At 39.4% G+C, this 18,955-nt stretch overlaps 1 protein-coding gene across 1 annotated transcript in view; it reads right to left on the bottom strand.

The window, feature by feature from the left end:
* LOC124158495 overlaps positions 1-18,955 on the bottom strand; it is a 660,029-nt gene that overhangs the window by 218,068 nt on the left and 423,006 nt on the right. The window lies entirely within an intron of this gene.

Raw genomic sequence — 18,955 nt, 5'->3', positions numbered from 1 at the left:
TTGTTTAGGATAATCACATCCACGTTTCTAAGAACTGCGCACTCTTTAGAGTCACGGATTTCATCTCTCGGTAACCACCCTTCTCTTGGACTTCAATTTGCGGATAAGTCCTTCCACGGAAAAAAAGAGTAATCGGTGGAGAACGTATTTATTCCGTTTGTGGCTGTGAATGCTTTCGGTTCAGCCGTCGTCGTGGAGAAGGAGGGAGTTACGCTGGGACGTACTACCACATCCATCGCGAGATAAATCTGTTTATTTCCCGAAAGAGTCTCTCTGTTGATCAAACATTCTTTCATCTCTTCCCCGAAGTCTTTTCAACTCTTTTAATTATTCCGGGTGCCGTTTTGGTGCTGCTAAATGGAAAATGAGATTTCTTCCCCCTGCTTCCTCAGGGAAACCCTCCCTGCCCATTTTCCGACGAAAAGAAGAGTCCCAATGTTTTCTTTTTCTACGCTTTTACCGCTCCTCTCCATCGGCTTCTTCCTTTTTACACTTCAGCATTATCGTCGCCTTCTCTTCCTCTCCCTCAGATCTGTTCTTTCTGCTTTTTATCAAACTCTAATCTGCAAATCTCATCATAGATTTACCTACCTCAATTTGCACGGCAATGACTATTTCGGCAGTTAGGCTTTTATTGCTTGATTGCTCCCCACACTCCAGTTTTTTTTCTCTTTCGCGGTTGGAAATCGTGCGGAGTTCATCTTGACCGCGGTATTTTCCATTGCATCACTCAATCATATTCCCTTTTTTTACCTCAGTTTCACGGTCATCATCTCTCCCTAAATTCTGTTATTTCTACTTTATATCGAATTCCTCCATCCCGCCAATACTAGCTCAACCCATACCGCAGTGCTTGGCGGCTGACTATTTGATGACTTGAAAGACTAATTTAGTAGTTACCCACGTTCCTTAATAGCGTGATAGCTTCACCTCTATCTGCATTTTTTCTCTCTTTTGCTGTAAGAAATCATTCGGCGCGAATCTTGGCGAAATGAGTTTTCCAAATAGGATTTGATGGTCGAAAGAAAAAAAGTGACGAATTAATTTCTCGGGTTTGATAAAAAAATAATCCGAAAAAATAAATTGAGGGTCCTGTTGATGTAAATTTCTTCCAGTCCCAAAGAAAAGGGAAGCAGAAGAAAACGTGGAGGGGGAGAACTTAAAAATCTACTGCCGCCGAACCGATTTAAATAGGTTGTAAAAGTGTGGACATCATTGGGAGACGTATTTTTTTGTGGCTTTATTTTCAATCATTCGTCGCACGCGTATCAATTACGCTTTTAATCTACCCAGCCATGAATTTACGGATCTGAACAACTCAATCAAGTTTTTCGGGAAGCAATGAAAATCGGATGTTTCTTGAGAAAATAAGACGGAAATCGGTGCGGGACATTAACTTGTGATTTTTACGACTCTCCCAATTAAAAAAAAAATCTTTTCCGGTCGATATGCTTCGAGGGTTCTTTTAGCATTGAAATGATGGGACCCGGCAGACAAGAGGATACATTGCAAGTTGTCGCAATCCGAGCCCCGGTTTATTTTCAATTCATATCGTCGTGAAAGTTTATTTAAATTAGAATCCGATTTTATTTTGTAATATAGGTAACCGTTCAATTTGACTCGAGTGTATTTTCATTCTGTAATTTATCCGCTCTGTTCTCTTCTGTGTTCGATGTGACCGTAAACAGTGGTGACGCATAACTTCGATATTCGTTTTCAGTTATCTCTTTTCGTTCTTTTTTTGGAAAAAAATATCGTTCGTGTGCGGCGGTAACGCCCGAAGCGGTCATTAATATGCTGTCATGATATGGAAACATGCCATTAATCTGGAGTAACGCCATAAATATTGAATATTTTTCAAATAATCTCTGGAGCAACCTGATGATTCATACAGAATTTTGACTTGGAGTTTATGTAACGTACGCATCCGACAATTGTTCCAATCAAGATACAGTGGTATACAATATTCCTGGTTAAGGGGAACTTATTTTTTTTCTGACTACTGGTAATCCCCAGTGTTAGGCCAAACTGTGACAATTAATAGTGCAAAGGATTTATAAATCCATTGGCTCTTGAAACCGATCCAATTTCTTTTATTTTTTTTATAAAACTTGCCTAAATGCAGTTTTAACGTTGAATCTTCCCAGTTTTCTGGAGGCTGGATTTGATACGTCACTATGCCATGAATCTTCATTGGAATTATTAAGAGTTTAAAGAACAGACTTTTTATAACTTTTTTGATTTCACTTCTGGGTTTCTCTGTTGTTCTCCCCGGTCCAATTATGAAATCGATTTTTCGACTATTCGCGGCTAGCTAGAGCGCTATAATTTGAAAAAAAAAATCAGAACCAGAGAGAAATGTAATGTTCATTTACTTTTATCATGTTTGGAAAATGCGCCCCTTAATTTTCGTTGTGTATGAAGCAATTTATTCAGTTATATTACCAGGCTCACAGATTTATTTCTTCTTTTTATTTAGTCACAAAAACGTTGTTTTATAAAAGTTTATTTTGTAATTATTCTATGCTACATTCGTAGCTGATATAGTGATTTACAAGAGCATTTTTTTCTATAACCGAAATATCTATCAGTTTTTGCTTTCTTCTCTCCTTTAGTTAAACGAAGACATCGTATTATCCACGATTTATTGACAGAGCACTACACGTGTTTCAATTGTTATACAATCAACTTCTGGTACTAATAGAAAGTTTTTCTATTAGTAACTTTGTATGATTGTATAAAAATTGAAACACATGTATTACTTTGTCAATAAATTTCGGGCAATACGATATCTTCGTTTAACATTAGTTATGTTTTACCACGATATCTCTCTTGGGAGAGTTGACTATACTCCTATATGCTATCGTTTCATTCATCATACAGAGAATAAATTTACTGGTATGATATTTCGAATCCCCACTTTGGAGTACTATGGCTTTCATTTTTGATAACATGACGACTACACAGAGTACTTTTATGCTTACTATGTGATTGGCTTGCGGTTAAATGACTTAATTATTAAGTTATAAAATGAAATACTAGAAAATGAAAGGCCATCGGTTTGTGACATGTTTAAGTAATTGAGGAACGGAGAAGGCTGTACAAATTTGGGTAATGATTGAGTGATTCTATAAGGTATTCTACAAATAAAACTTAGAAGAGGAGTGTTCAAAGGAGGACAAAAATGAAATATTCTAGCATTTTTCATGATTAATGGTATATTTACTCTTCAAATCCATGTTTTCAGGTTGATAAGACTTGAGGAGGTTAGAGAATTCTAAATAGACTGATACTAGAAAGAAATGAGGTAGGTAAAGTAGAAAATAACTACATGTCACCGCATACTCGAATGTCTCACCGTATGGATATTTAACTCGAACATATTTTGAGTTTAAATCGCAGTTTCCTTTTGGAAAAATCCATCGAGTTGATAATATTGTTCTCCGCTATTTAGATTTGGTCGAGAAGATATTCAAAGCATCAGCCAGATCGAGCCTTCTCTCTTTCGGCAATGGAAAATTTAATGATATTTAAGCTCTTTAATATTGGTGAAAGTATAGAAGCTGATATTCACTTACGGTCACTCTCAAAGAGAATATCTTAATAGGAACCAAATATCAAAAATTTTCTTTTGCTAGTTAACTTAACTCGTTGGCATTCAACGAGGTGGTGAAAGCAATGGAATTGAATGTAAGTAATTTTGACCATTGAAAATTACCTACTTTCGATATCAATACCATAAAAAATTTAAATCACTTTTTGGTTTTAAATGAAAATTTACGCCCGGTTGCTACGGTTAATTTATATCGTTGAATTGGAAGAAACTTGAATAAATTTGAAACTAAGCTACAAATATAAAAAAAGACGATCCATATGGAAAACTTAAACAAAAGAAGAAAGCGTAGCATTCCTTCGCCGCCCATTGAAATAAGTATTCACTCAATATTTTGAGTGAAAGTAACTGAAAAAGCAGAAGAAAAGAAAAGTTATACACGGAATTTAATAGCATTCTTATGGATGTCAAACTGTAAATATATATGGTGTGAGAAATACCTTTCTTCGACAAAGCTGTCTATTCGCCTATAAATGACAATCTCCGTTTCTCTTACGTACTGCATTGTGATTAAAATTGCCACAGAAGGAGGAAATATTCTCGTGTGCCGATGTGGACTCACGATTGGGTTGCGTAGTTTATCTGAACAAGGGCTTACCCAGGATCATAAATTGGGGGCGGGGGGGTGCAAGCCATGGTCTAGAAGGGGGCAAGCCAAGTTGCGACATTAGTTTATGAGATTATTTACACGATAAAATAGTTATATTTTAGTTACATATCTTATACTAATACATATCTTCATCTTTCGCGGGTTAAAAGATAATTTGTTCAATGCTTTCGTTTCAAGTCAGTACCGATTTGGCAGCTGCCCCCCCCCTACCCCTAGCTGGGTACGCCCATGTATCTGAAATAAATCATAAAAATATGGTAGGTTTTTGGCAAAAAATAGGAGGAAAGGGTGCTTTGGAAGCGACTGACTGAAATCTGGAGATTGTAGATTTATAACATGGAGGGCATGCCTCTACGGCGAAAAAGGTTAGGGCAGAGAATTGGGATACGACAATATTTCTTGCATTTAAGTCATAATTTTTTCCCGTTTAAATGCTCATTATATAGTTATTAAGCGATAAAATGAATGAGTTTTCAGATAAGTAGGCACACCAATAAGGCGAATAAGAAATTTCCACCGTTGTCACGAAATTGCTCCTGCCAAATTAGGGACGATTTCTCAATTTGTTGCGTGCTGTCACTGGTGGGGCTGGAAATTGTATTTCCGTGCTACCGTCCAAATCCACCGCAAGCCTATTTTATCACGTTAATGGATCTGCACGCCTCCACATATGTCTGACGTGTTTTAATCACGCTGTTCACGAATATCATTAATGAGGATTCCAATGTTGCCACGTTGACAAATTATTGACATCGTTCCGGATTCACGGGAACGCGGTCGTAATACTTGATGAACGTGAGGGAATTCGATTAATTTACCTCGCTATAGGAGTTTAAAACCCATTGTACTGCATTAATTTTCCATTTACACGCGTTTCGGATTAACTTTTTTGGCAGATTATTACTTCTATATTTCACCTAAAAAATATCAACATCACAGATCTCAGGTCATCGAGTTCTTTTCAATTAAGAGTGGCAAAATTACTTGCTATATTACTATCTTCCTCTGAAATTGCCTCGATCAAGCGTTGGTAACGGGAGCATATTTTCGATCGAGTTGAATATCACTCATATTTCAACGAGCGTGGCGTTTTACATGTGAAATTAAGTCTCATTGAATTCCTCTCTACGCCTGTTATCTATTCTTGGTGAAATTAACTTAAAAGCAATCGCGTTTCACTCGGAAAGTATATGATTGAGAGAACTTTAGTGTCTATTATTTTAACCGTGAATTACTATGATGACACGTGGATGAACTCGCACTGGCCGCCACGGTGAAGTGACTTGGTTCAGTGAGAGACTTCATTTTCCAATTCGATGCGATGGATGATGTATTCTGGATGATGGATGATGGATGATGGATTCTGCGTTTACATTTTTCACGGAAAACTAATGAAATGGTGCCTGGATAAGGCTTTTAGGATCCCTCTATGGTTAATAAGTAAGCCGGGGAAATGAGGCAATATTGGTGGAAAGAGATTTTTAAAATGGCACGGATTAATTCATTTCGTTACGGAAAAATATTATTTCCGCTAATCTGATATACTTTATCTTTTCGCTCCTTCCTTTCTCCTTTCCATTTAGGTATAACACTCGACTTAATGCATAGGATCACGTGGTTCTATTTTTTATATATTTTTAGGGCCAGCGTCTATGTAGGTATACAATCCGAACTTGCAACCCCGGAAGAGTTATACCAAAAACTGCGAAAATTACGCGTTATTTTCAGATATTTTTTTTCCCGAACTCTATCCCCGACTTTCTATTGCCTTCGTTAAGGGTGGCGTAGATATTAACCGGCGAATATTCGCATCTGGGACTATCAAATTTGAAATAATACAATATGGCATTAAAGTTTCAGAAATTTCGATTGTATTCTTAATTTTTGTGCTGACAAGTTTACATGAAAAAGAAAATCGCATGGTCATGCTTAATGTTTCCCTAATTTTCTACCAAATTCACGCATTCGGTTTTTGTCATTTTCGAAATAATTACTTATCATACATGTAAAGCTATGTTCTAAAATTAAAGGTGTATGAATTTTAAATACCACGGTGCATTATTATAGTTTTTGTGATAGGAAAAATATGCCAGTATTTGGCTTAAAATATTATTAAAATAATAAAAAATGGCTTATTTTTTAATAGCTGTATATCCAGAAGTATTACTTGTATAGAGCTGAATTAAACATGCACACTTGGGAAGGTATACGAGAGAACACGGGAGGCGTTCAAGATGTGGGCAAGGAGCAAAATGGAGAAAGAGAAGTGGACGGAGAGGAGGAGGAACGAAGAAGTGGTGACATTAGAAGTTAGACATGGTGGGTGAGGAGAAGCAGCAGCTTGATGAGATACGGAGGAGACAGAAGGTATGGATGGAGCGTATACAGAGCTGGGAGGGTAAGTTGAAAACAGTGTTGGAGGATAGAATGTTGGGTTAACGAGGGAGAGGAAGGAAGAGATTAGGATTTTTCGATGGGATGAAAGGTAGTAGACCTTACTGTGAATTGAAGAGAAGTGAGACGGCCAGAATACATAAGCCGATTGAAGCCAAATGTTGACCTGCGCGTTATGCACGAGGGCTCATTATACTTGCTACCTGAGATTATTTTGAGAAAGTAATATTTTAGAGTGGAGCTTCTGCTCATATCACTTCTATCACCTTCGTCGTTCGTCTCGTAGGTTAGTGAAGTGAGAAAGAGAGCATTCCTGCTCCTGTCTCTCCCTCCTACTCGCATGCCTCCCTCTATGCTGAACGTAGACCTTGGCTTCCCTCCTCCCTCCCTTTCGTCCCGGCACCCGCGGGTTTTCAGCATTAGCGCCCTCTCCTCAAACGCCAATTTAGTTTCTCATCGACAGATGTCTCCACCGGCGGAAGCGGAGTCTCCCTTGTTTGTGCTCGTCTGTCTCTTTGTCACCGTGGCGCAGGAATTTCGCTCTCCGTCCTCTCCACCAACCCTCTCTTCCGACCCATCCTTCCTACTTGTCAGTGCATGGCCTTGCCTCCTGGATGTGGAGTTACTGGTTATCCAAATACTATATCACCAGCCGCCTTGATAGGTGTGTGGCGGGGGATGTAGAGACACCAGCCTAAAAAAAATCACGCTCTGACTGAGTTCCACCTAGCATTTATATTGATCAAATATAAGAGCATATTTAAGATCTAGATCGATCGGGAAAAACCGAGTTCCTATACAAATCCGTTCAGCAAAATATTTCTCTCATATTTATCTTTCCTGCCGAGCATTAAAACTAAGGAAACGATATAGGGTGATGCATTGGCGTAACTATGGGGGATGGATAAAGGGATGGTTCCCACCCAAAGCCTCGGAGAAATTAAAAAAAGTATTTGAAACTATTTTCTAGTTTAGACATTTAATAACTGTGTATGCTTAAGTTAAATATTTAGTGTCAAAATGAATTAAAATGTATTTCCAGGAATGCCATTTTTCACAAATTTTTCAGAACCCCCCGGGAGGACCTGGTTACCCGGTTACCTGGGAGGAGGGTCGCCCGCCACCCCACGCCATCCCGTCGCTCCCAAAGCAAAGTTCTAGTTACGCCACTGGGGTGATGGTGTCCGTGTCGCTGTGAAAAATATGCATTCCTAATTGCTAAAAAAAAACGCAAGCCTTACGCGTGCGCACCGAGTTTCTAGCGGCTCCCAGCCAAATTCGAGTAAAAGCTGAGTTGAGCTTTCCGTTCGTTCGAATGGCACTTCGAATAAGGAATCGTACAGCTTTCCTTTGTGCTCTACTGAGTTCACGGATAAAGTCTGTTTGCGTCGGATATTAAATGATTGTCGCGTATATAAGCTGTGGCCTGACGAGTGCAAAATTGCAACTCAATTTCACTATTTCATCCAAAAGACTTCCCACCACACGATTCCCACGATATACTGGGAATGAGCGTCTGAGCTAGGGCAATTGTTACTTTAGGAGAATATTTACTCGCAATCGTTTCGTCAAGACAGTATTTAGTTTGGTTTTATTTTATTTCTTCAAGTATCGTACTAACAAGTTGTCTGAATCATACCTAATGCCTTTATCCGTACATTGGTTGAGAGTAAAGCTTGCCTCGGAATACAAAACATTGGAGCGTTAATTTCCATTGGATTATTTCTTTTCTTTTGTCACCTTGCTCCATGAGAATTTTACATTGCTAGGTTTCAAAAGCTCTCCGAGATTTGAACCTTGCACCCTTTCATCAGTGTCCAAACGCTCGCAAACGCTTTTTATGCAATCGTTTCCCTTTTAAAATTTCATTGATTTAGAAACTAGTTGAAAAATAAAATACTTACTGCAACATTTTTTGTTAATGAACTGTAGCGGACTCTCCAAAAGTAAAAAGCCTCAATATCATATTCAATTTTTATTTCAGCCAGAGCAGAAAATTATGAATGTAGCGACCTGAATGTCACAGAATTACCCACTCTATGGAACATTATACCTTCAACATATCTCTCTTAGTTTTAGCAATGGTAATCCGGAATCTATTATAAATTCTTATTATCTGATAGCTTTGATAAAACGAATTACGGCTTTCTTTAATATTGCTATCGCAGGCAAAAATGGCTAATCCATAGCATCATTTTCCTTTATTTTCTTATTTGTTGACATTATTTCGTTTACTTTGTTCAATTATTTTCTTTGTTCATATTTATACACACTTAACCTCAGAAATCAAGGAATACCTTTTGTGTGCTCTTAGCACACCAAGGTGTCCAACAGCAACATAAATACCTTTCATAATATGTGACTCTGGTGACTTTTTTGAACAATAATCATTTCTGACTGCGGATTATTAATGATTGGGTATTAGAGAAAAAGGAGTATAGAGTCATGAAAGCTTATTTAAGATTTAAAAGAACAGGGTTGGGTATTATAAGCAAAGGCACCAGGCCCCATACTCTATTAGTGAGAAATTTGCACCCCCTTAAATTAGTTTGGGGTGAGCTTTACCATCGCTCCTCATTTAACAACATTGTGGTAGAATCATTGAGAGGACTAAAGTTACCAAGAACAAATAAAAATTTCTTTCTTTTCTTAACTGAATCAATAGGGTGGTCTCCTATTATTTTTTATTGCCTAAATCGAAAGATTATTACTCCTGGAGTACGTATTTCACGCTTATAGATTTTTAAATGACGATATCTATTTTTCGCGATTAAATGAAAAGTGAAAAATTTCAAGCGCGCGAAAACGCGACGGGTAAGTATGAATGCCGGGAAAAACGCCGTGTGACGTCGTTCTGGTTCCCGCTGCCGCAAGTGAGGTGACCTTGGGGCGAGGCTCTGAGCGCTGATACGACGCAGGATGCTAGCAGGTAGCAGAGTACCATGCTAGCTGGTAGCGCTTGGCTTAAATAAGGATTATTAATACCTTATCAAACGAAGAAAACTTTCCGAACTTAGGTATATTTAATGTGTGATTAAAGAGATGTTTCCCTGAGCTCTGTGCCTCATGCATGCATTGGTAACCTCAGACGATGTAAAACTCCTATATACTCGTATAGAAGCTAGGTCCCTGTGGCGTCACGTGGAGTGTAATCGCATGGGCGCCAATCTGGCCTTTTTCAAATGAGTTTAAAATTGACCCTTGCCATTCGTGTAAACTGGTATTTCTAAAACTAAATAATTTGTATATTATGAATACACTAATGGTGGGTAACGAATCGCGTTCAATGCCTTTCGTTTTCTTTGATGAAGGAAACTACCCTATTGGCAAAAGCACTGCATAAAACAAGTTAATTGGTACATAATCACGCGCACGGGTGCCAATTTATTTGAATCAAAGATTGAGTTCACCATTAAAATAGTCATGTTGCCTAGCTGGTATTCGAACCACTGATTCAAGCCTTAGACAAGCAAGGATTCAAACACGGATACACCGATTGCCGGTCAGGTATTCTGCCATTTTTTTATATCACTAGCTCATTTCATCAGAGCAGAAAAGAAGGAATGTTGCGACCTCATTGTCAAGGAATTGAATCAAATTATACCTTCAATGAATCTTACGCTTTTTAAGGAGAATGTTAGACGGGCTAATAAATAGACTTGATGGTATGATTGGTAGCATATGCACCGGCTATCGGGAAATCCAGGTTCGAATTATTGCTAGGTCAAATGATGTTTTCATGGTCAATTTCCATCTTGTTGTGTTTGAAACTATTTGCAGGTATTTTTTGTGTGCAAACACCAATCTGATTGTTAGTTACTCATAATAGGATATTAGAGAAAAAGGGGAGATAGCTTTCGCGGGAACTGAGGGGATTAATATGGGAAAGAGGCGCTTTGGAGTGGAGTAAAATGGGACAGGAAGTGTAAGGAGGACGGAGCGGGAAAACGAATGGGCCGTGATGGGAAAAAAGAAGAGTAGCGCCGTGCGCGCGAGCGAAATAGATAATGAGCGCGAAGTGACTTGATGGATGGGAAAGAGGAGCGAGTGTTAGGCGCAGCTCGTGTTTGGGAGGCGTGGTCGGGAGGCGGTTATTCTGCGGTGGGGCGAGGGAGGAAGATGGACGTGTTGAGGGCGTTAGCGCGGAGGGTAGCTTGTTTCTCAAGTGGTGGGAGTTGGTCGTTGGCAGGGGTTGTTGTGGAAGGGATGAAGCAGACGAGGCGGCGAAATAGACAGAGGCGGAAGGAAGCGAGAGAAGGAAGATTTCTCGGAGGGAGAGAAAGAATTCAGCTTTTTTAAAAGCTTCTCCCATTCCTACTCTTGTGTCTCGCCCTTGAGTGACGGTCTGGACAGCAAAATGAGGTCCTGAGATAGCTTAAACGCAGCTCTCCAATAAGTTCTCCAATCAGCTGAGAATCTCATGTTCAAATCTCATGAGTCAAATGAGCGACTTATGTTCATCTGATGAACAAAGATTTTTGGGTCTCAAACTTAGTAAAGTCCTCCATATCTTCTCCCAACATTTCGATGTGCAACTCGCCCATCGTTCTCAGGGATTTACGAATCCAACCGTATAGGAACTAATTATAATATACCTCAGTGAACGAACTTAGGAAACTGATATTGTACTTGGTAGCTGTAAAAGTATGTCACACGCTGAATACTTTTTTTCCGAAAGTTGATTCCGGATAAAGTAGGCCTTGAAATACAAAACATTGTAGCAGTATTTTCCTTGGGAGAATCCCTTTTCCTAGGCAGCCTTATGTCTTGGAGATAATAAAGCGGTGGCTACCAAAGAAGGTTCAACCCGGGATTTGAACCGGGCACCTTCGGTCTGGAGCCAAACGCTCTTAATGTAATCCTTCTTTATTTTCCTTCGCATACGTGACTGAGACACTTCTTTTATTTCTTTCTGTCCTCTGGTCCTTCAATGACTACCTTCATCAGACCAACATATTTCACTATGTAGTAGGTTGAATGTGCCGAATACTGCCGTCTACTTTTCATTGTTTTCAGAAGGCTTCTTTTCTCTCCCACCTTATTTTTTAAGACTTCACAATTATTCACTAAGTCTGTTCATCATAATGTTTGCGGAATAATAAAATTCACTGATGCATGTTTTTATTTTAATGAAGTGAATGAGGTGAATAATCACCATCATGAGGCATAAATTACGGTCTGATTATTTTGTTACTGTCACCCTAGTTACGTAACGGGAGATACGAAGTTTGAAACGAAAGCCAGAATATGGGAATAGGAAGGGTAAATGTAAGTAGTTAATGAGGGTGTTTTCTTTATTATTCAATTTTTTTTAAATTTCCCAACTGCTCTCTTGAATCTAACTACATCTAGATCTACATAATACCCTGCGAGCAACCTCAAGGGTGTTTGGCAGGGGGTGATCAATCACCAGCATGCAGCATGCAACATGACTCCCACATGCAGACTACTCGTTCCAAAAAACGTTACGCATACTAACAAATTATTCTACCACATTCATTCAAAGTCAAAATTTGCCAACTTCTCATTAAGGTTTTCTGCTAATAAAGCTGAAACACACAAGATATGGTGTCAGAAAAAATAAGAAAATTCAGAAACATGCATTAAGGTATATACAATAGGGTGGTGCGAAAAAACTCCAAGTTACAAATTTCGTGTCGCTATAGCGCGGAAAGGTTGCGATACGTTAGTAAAAGAAAAACAAAAAAAGAATTATTAAAATTGGACGCCATCTTCCGATCCCGCAAAGCACCTGAAAAAATGACAAAAATGAAAAAAATTGTTTTTTTTTTTCGTTGTAAAAAAATGAAATAAAATTAATATCTTTTACACTACTTTAAGTAATACTGATCCAATGCATAATGGATAAAACTTAAAAATTTATCTGAGCTCTGGTGGGGGGTTTTATCTCCCAAAACACCCCCTCGCTGCGCCACTCAATGACGTCACCTACCCTCTTGGAAATCTTACTCCACTGTTTTGACTGCCGAAGTATCGTCTGTTTAATTATCGATTTCTATGGTAGCCATATGGCGGCTATTAACCGAAATTGTTAAAGAACACACCCTGCGTTTGCAAGCTTTATATTTTACTCGATTATCGTCAGATTTGTAGAAGAAAAATATGTTATGCCCCACTCTACGTATTTATGCTGCAAATTACAACTCATAACAGCATGAAGTAGCTTTTTCAAATACTTGAAAACATCACGAAAACACGCCAATTTTAATAAACCGTAAAATAAGCATATCTTGTTATTTTTATGATTATATAGTACCCCTAGCTGTGGACTGACCTCCCTGGGAACGTTGGCTAAACTCATCCTTCTTCGTATGCATCATTTTTCACGTCCGTGGGCATGTTTTTCGCCGCCAGTCGCGGAGAATCTAAAGGCGCAATTTCGTGGCATGCAGGGAAGGCACCCAGATATCTAAACGTGAATATTCCTTCGGGGAGGTGGCGGCGGCACCCGTTCTGACGTGAGTGAAAGGCGAGTTAAGGTAGACGTGTGAACACACGAGAAAGTGATGTTATACTGGGTTCAGCCATTTTGGAGCTAAAAGGGAGTAGGGGTGTGGAGAAAGAGAACGATTTATGACGTGTGTGCAAGGACGTTGAAGTCTAGAAGGGATGCCCCGCCCCCACTGTGCTGTCGAGTTCATAATGTATCTGTAAGGTGCGTTTACACTATGTAACATGTGATATAAAACAAGTTATATGTAACATGCTTTACGAAAAAGCTACAAATACGTGTAACATACTTCATGTAACATTGTGTTTCAAAACAAAAATCCGTCCTGTACAGGGTGGGGCAGAATAACTTCCTTGTTTGTAATTCGCGGCATTCGGTCGGTTGGTGTCGCAGCAGAGCGCTTGTGGTCTTGTTCGACAGGCAGTGATATAAAGATTTATCGAAGCACAACTCAGTCGCCATTATGCGTTGGAATAGTGAGTGGAAGCGTGCGTTTGCCGTTGAGGCCTACTTTTCGAGCGGATGTTCTGTGATCGCAACCAGTGGCGGCGCGTGCGTATACGCATGTTAGCAAGTGCACACCCAAAGATGAATGCATTATAAAAGAAAACTATTCCTTTGCAACGAGAAGGATAAAAATCCTGTCTGCATATGCTAGAAACATGAACGCTACAGCTATCTCCTTTTCGAATTCACCGCTCTACAAGTGTGCGATCCAGTGGCATCGCGCCGGGCCAAAGGCATTGACCGGGCGCATTTTCGGTCTATGCGATCGCTTGAGGGTGCTCTGGCGGGACGAAGTATGCGGGGGGGGTATATGCAGTTCAAATGGGTGATGGGAGCAGACTCAAAACGATGCGAGTGCGCAGGCGCATGTTTTTGGTGAGTGACTCGCAGGTAGTGTAGTGGTGTAGCGGGTGTAGCCGCCACGTACACTACCTGCGCCCAGGATCCTAGTCCGTCTACAGAGTCATCTGTATGGCCGTTTTCTACACTACTTCCTCATAGAGTGTAAGGAAAGGAGAATGAATTTCGCCTACCGTCACTTGTAAAGGCGTGTTTAGAATAATTATTTTCATTCATGCTAATATTATTTCTGTTCATGCAATTTTAAGGTTAGAATATGCCAGTTATATGTTTTGCTTGCGATGTATTCTATTACGACGAAATATGATGCTCATGGATTAGCATTAACATAATATAATTAAATCATCCTATATCTGCTCTAATGCACACCCTAGATAAATTACCACCAGCCGCCACTGATCGCAACCCTGCAGGAATGTTGAAGGAATTCTTTTCCCCACGTCTTTTATGGGTTGGACTTGGGGGACATGTGGTTCCAACAAGACGGTGCAACAGCACATACTGCAAGAGCATTGATGGCAGTTTTGAGGGAACAGTTCCCAGAACACCTTATCTCAATTAGGGGCGATTTCCATTGGTCAGCCTTATCTCCCGATTTGTGCCCTTGTGATTTTTTTTCTATGGGGTTTTCTGAAATTCGGTGTTTATGTGAACCGTTCAAGGACCCTACCAGAAAAATAACATCAAGGAAGAAATTGCCAACATAACGCCTGTTTTGCTTGAAAAGGCCATGAAAAACTGTAGAAATCGCTATGCTCAATGTATCGAGAATGGAGCACGTCATCTACATGATTTGATCTTCAAGACTATTGAAAACAAAACTTTAAGTATGCACCTATATTTTAAAAACGAAATAAATATTTTCTGATTCATACAATGCGTTTCATTAAGTTTAAAAAAGGGAGTTATGCTGTTCCACCCTGTACAACAAGTTTTTGGTTTCCAACACGAATTTTTGTTTTAAAACACAATGTCACATGTAACATGTTACACGGATTTGTAATTCTTTCGTAAAACATATTACATATAACTTGTTTTATATAAAATGTTACACAGTGTAAACACACATTTACTTATATCACTGCAAAAATCGGTGGATAAAGTGGCTATAACCGTTGAAATATACTACAGTGCAATTTCAGTAAGGTGGCACAAATACAGCCGTGGGATAATAGCAGGATTATCGGAAACGTACAAGAAAGGAGCGCTATTAACAGAAAAAAAACTTTTCAAGCTATAATTTTACAATTTAATACTGTGGCAGTACACGTTGAGTGCGGCTTACCTGTGTGTCGCCGTCTCGGTTGCTTCGCCAAACAGAACTTACTGCCGGGACTCAACCCCCACGTTCCTCCCCGCTCCCTTGCGACCACCTCGCGAAAAATAATACCGAACAAAGAGAGACGAGAAAGGAAGGTGACACACCCCGAACAATCAGAGCGACTAAGGGCTCCAACACAAAACCGTTACCTAGCTACCAGTGAGTAGACTACTGAGAAAATATCTTCTAAGGGAGGGACCTCTTTGAACTTTTTGTATTCGCGATGATGGTTATATAAACGGGATTTGAATTTAGAAATATGGGGATGGCGTGTCGAGAGACGACTCTGAATTATTTTAAATTGCATGGACAATTTATTCACAAAATTAAAATAAATTGAATAACCTTTGACACACGTAACAAAAATATTCCTCAATTCGAAAATTACCTTCTAAAAACTACTGATGGATGATATGACTTATGATTTAGGAGACAGAAATGAATAAAATAAAGCACTGAGTAATAGCCCTATTCACAAAATACAGCAATTAAAGCAATATTAAACCTTATAAACACTATTTACAAGCTCCTCGTCGTTTAAAGTAACTGTCTTTAATTGGACAAATGACGGGAGATCAATGATACAATAGAGAGTTAGAACTCCGCGTAAGAAATATGACGTGAAGAAATTTTCTATCACAGATTTCAGTTTCTTTCGACTCGTGAGAACTTATTAGATCGTAGATTTGAGCATTGAGAACTAGAAATCACACTGCCCTGCTCGACACCAGGTGACGATTTTTACGATTACTTTGAAATCAAAATCACTTCACCTTTTCATGGAGACAAATGGACTGATTTGTGACGCGGCTGAGGTGACAGAAGACAAACACTCAACAATTACTATTGAGATGATGGAGGGAATGGGAACGTGGCCGTAATACTTAATTCTTTTTTATGCACATCGGTTCGGCAACTAGTAGACGTCGCTTCACGGATGGGTCGTAACAGATTCCGACACTCAACACAGGATACTCGTTTCCAAATGGCTGATGTCTATGTACGCCTCCGTACGTCTCGTCGTCCGATCGCATGCTCTTGAATCACGTGTCGTTCCGTCGGTCTCATCACCGACCTTCCTCTCCAGTCGTCACACACAGCGTTCTCCAAAAAAATACTTTCTTCCTCAGGGTCAAAGTAATCAGAGGTCAGATAGTAGAGAGTGAGCTTGCCACCTCGACACCGGTATTTATAGGTTTTTGAGGTAAACCCCCAACGCCACCTTTATGCGATCATAACCACTAACAAATGAAATACACAAATACAAAGGCGGTAGTTCAAAAAATATAGTGAGTCGTCTCTCCGACAATTACTAGCGTAAATATTCACGGGGATAACAACCAATAAATGGAAATGGATATACGAACGGTATGTCACAATACATATAATGGCGCCAATTCCCCCTACTGCTTAGGATGAGAGTGACGGAAACTATCCAAACTAATTATAACGATTATGGCCGAGAAAGGTAACATATACCCTCAACACTACTGCGTCTCTACAAGGAAAATTTATTTTTCCTCTTCAGTGGGTCACGTGTTGAAAACATTAATGCAAAAAATGAACTGACGAGCACATACATAAATATTAATAACAATACCATCCATTAAAAATATTTTGTTTAAAGCTGACAAAATTATATTAGCTGAAGGTCGCCAGGAGGTTTCCGGCCCTGCACGCCGGATTACTGGAAGCTTCGGATTACCACAAGGCCGGATTGCATGGATTTTACTGTATTGGTTTTCGAAATATTTTGTCGACAATCAAGAGCATTTTAAATACTAATAGTGACGGGACTGATGTGGAGCGAAGCGCCTTACGGTGCGGCAACTTGGGCATTTTGGAAGGAGGACGAGGAAAGACGTTGGATATGTGGGACGGGAGAAGAATGGAGAAGGTGAAGTGGACGGAGGGGAGGAGGAACGACGATGTGCTGAACGTGGTGGGTGAGGAGAGGTTGTTTCTAGATGAGATAGGTAGGAGACAGAATGTATGAATGGAGCGAGTACTGAGCGGGGAGGGGATGTTGAAAAGAGTGTTGGATGGTAGAATGCTGGGTAAACGTGGGAGAGGAAGGAAAAGAAGACGATGTTTAGGTAGAATGAAATAGAGCAGATTTTCTGGTGAATTGAAGAGGGAAGTACACGAAGGGAGGGAAAACTGCCAGAATACATCTTACATACTCCATGCAAGCCTCCCTTGATTGGCTGAATACTAAAATTATAATTTAAGGAAAATAACCTCCACTATCGGAATATATCGTCATATCGTTATATCCCATTACAAATGAAAAACATACATTTGTTTTTCGCGGTTTTAATGTTCTCCAAGCTGAATAACACTTTACCTCAGAAATGAGTATAGTCAAATACTGAAATGTAATTGAATGTCCTATTACGAATAACTCGTATCATCGCTTAATCAGATGTAATTATTATCCAATAAAATTACCCAAGTGGACAATAATTCCATTCGTAATGCCTTCACATTCTTCGCTTCAGTAGTACAGTAATATTTTGTATTATGTTAGACTCTGAATTGACCGTGTAGTTAGTTGTTATTTACGTATATTGTGTAAAATTTTCGGTCATATCACTAATTGTGAATACCTACCTAGTTTTGCATGCTTTGCGTTACTTGAACCATAGCGAGTTATCGGCTTATCCCCATTTGTGGGAGAAATTAAACCTTTATTAATCCGTTTGAATGCTCCTGTAACGGTCTAATTAATATTCATCTACTTAGAATTTTGAATTATAGGGCATTGCCAGGCCAATTACCGTTGCTGAAATAATAGGAGCATAAGTAGCATTCATACGATCAGCTATGTATATTTTTTTCTCCATTTCCTATAATTTTGGGAATTCAATCAGAAGGTAATTAGGTTTACTTCGATTGAGTTAGCTAGCCGATTAAAACTTTGTTCCAAAGTGATATGTATGGGAAATCAATTAGAGGGATTATAAATTTTTTTGGGTTTTCCGCCGTTGATAGAGGAGATGAAAGAGTCAATTGGATTATGGTAATTGGGATGATCGTGCCGAATGTCACATTGTATTGAAACAATTCTAGTCGCGATAGTTTTTTTTAGCCAAGTAATGGGTTGTATGCAGGTTGATGCATACTTTGAATTGACTACAGTGGTGCTCCTCTGGATACTACTTCATTTAAAAGTTCCAAAACTGAGGAGTGGGATTAATTCATAAAGTTTTGGTTATGGTAGCCTTGGAATTAAGACGCGCTCATAAGACCGAATCACGGTAAAATTGAAAATCGTGAGGCCTACGATGAAAGTTTTTTCTTATCGGTCTTCTTAAAAAAGTAACGGGAAAATTGCATCAAATGTAGTCGACCACGAAGAGACACCAAATTCGTTATCATGCATGCGAGCATGGCTGCCGACTTATAAAAAATATTGGGGGGCCCATACTGGGGTTTTTCCCCGGGAAATTTTATGTATAGTGAGTTTTAAAGTTTTTAAGCATATTAGAAGAGTCATATGATCAATATTAGAACTGTGGCGTGGTCAAAATGGTGGTACGCGCACTGAGACCCTCTCCACGCACGGTGCCTCGTGGTCCTTAAACATGATCACGTCGGGGTCACCAATGTGGCGTGGTAGTCACTCGTTGTTGGTTAGATTAAAAAGAAAAGACCTTAGCAAGGTAACGGACCGCT

The sequence above is a fragment of the Ischnura elegans genome, chromosome 5 (genome assembly GCF_921293095.1).
Source record: "Ischnura elegans chromosome 5, ioIscEleg1.1, whole genome shotgun sequence".
Classification (NCBI taxonomy): domain Eukaryota; kingdom Metazoa; phylum Arthropoda; class Insecta; order Odonata; family Coenagrionidae; genus Ischnura; species Ischnura elegans.
Note: the sequence above shows the minus strand (reverse complement) of the source record. Positions and strands in the feature narration are given on the sequence as shown.